Raw genomic sequence first — 1,516 nt, 5'->3', positions numbered from 1 at the left:
CATCATAGACCTCGCTGGTCTCTACGACAAACGCCGGAATAATACCATGGAAGACATATCAGATGCATGGAGAGAGTGGGGATTCTTTCAAGTTATTAACCATGGAGTTTCTGCGAAACTTCTCATGTCCGTACGTGAGGTGTCGAGTGAGTTCTTTTGTCTGCCGTTGGAGGAGAAGCAGAAACACGCCAACGATCCTGGGACTTACGTTGGATACGGTAGTCGAACTGGTGTGCAGAAAGGTGCGATTCTCGACTGGGGGGATTCTCTCCATCCGAGAGAAGGACAGATGGCCATCCAAACCGAATGAATACAGGTGATGCAGGAACTCCCTTTCCATTCAACGTTGCATTTTTATTCTTCGTTTGCACTCAAAATTCCACTTGCATGCATCTATATGGAGTCAATGGAGCATCATTTACGAGTTTCATTACGGAATCTATATAGTTCTTTATTTTTATCCTAATTCTGAGAGTGGAAGTGATGTTTATCGGTTGGGTTGCAAGATAAAACAGGAAGTGCTCGTTTTCTCTTGTTTGTGTAGCTACTCTGGAAATTTCATTATTGCTTCTTTGTGTCGACATCACAGGAGTATAATGAAGGAGTGCTGCGAAGGAACGCTGCAACTCTGTAAGACCTTGCTGTCTGTGTTTTGTGAAAACCTGGGCCTGCCGCCGGACCATCTAAATGAAGCTTTTGGAGGCGAGGAGGGAATGGGGATTTCTGTTCGAGTCAACTATTATCCCGTATGCCCACAACCGGAATTGACTTATGGGCTGTCATCTCACTCCGATCCTGGAGGAATAACCGTTCTGCTTCAGGATGATGTCGTGGGCCTCCAGGTTCGCAAAGGCGACTATTGGGTGCCTGTGCGCCCTGTCGTTGATGCTTTGACGATAAACCTAGGCGACCAGATGGAGGTCAGTATTTCGATTATTTTTTTCATTCACCCGTGAAAATCCGCCGATTGTCTTAGTTCTTTCTATTTCTTTCTTCGCGCAGATATTGGCAAACGGAATTTACAGAAGTGTGGAACACAGCTGCCTTGTGAACTCGAAAAAAGGAACGAATGTCGATCGCGGTTTTCTGTAACCCTAATGGAGACAAGGAAATCGGGCCTCTCAAGGAGCTGATTGATGATTCCAACCCGCCGAGGTACGGAAAGATGAAGTTCAATGAATACAGGATGTTCATTCGAACAAGTGGGCCTAAAGCAAAGAGTTACCTGAAATCCAACATATAATTTCGATGAAGCAGCCGAATTATAAGTTCTTGTACTGGTGCATATGCAAGACGAACATCCTGTGACATACATATTTGTAATCCAAACATAGAATAATCACGCACGAAGAGGTTGAATGTGTTACATAAATTCAATCGGTTTGCGCATAGTCTTAGGAGACAAGTATTGCTCAAATACATAATTCCCCGGATTGCCCGCATAAAATAAGCGTTGCCCACTTTGTATTTGGAAATTCTATATACATCTTATGAATTGTTTAATCTAGTCTGTTGT

The 1,516-nt window shown here is 43.8% G+C and overlaps 1 pseudogene; it reads left to right on the top strand.

Moving 5' to 3' along the window:
• Positions 1-596: 596 nt before the first annotated feature.
• On the top strand, positions 597-1,243 carry LOC149201166 (jasmonate-induced oxygenase 2 pseudogene; annotated as a pseudogene).
• The last annotated feature ends 273 nt before the right edge of the window (positions 1,244-1,516 follow it).

This window comes from Pinus tabuliformis, chromosome 2_1 (genome assembly GCF_031772625.1).
Source record: "Pinus tabuliformis cultivar Carrire ecotype Pingquan chromosome 2_1, CPIR1, whole genome shotgun sequence".
NCBI lineage: Eukaryota > Viridiplantae > Streptophyta > Pinopsida > Pinales > Pinaceae > Pinus > Pinus tabuliformis.
Note: the sequence above shows the minus strand (reverse complement) of the source record. Positions and strands in the feature narration are given on the sequence as shown.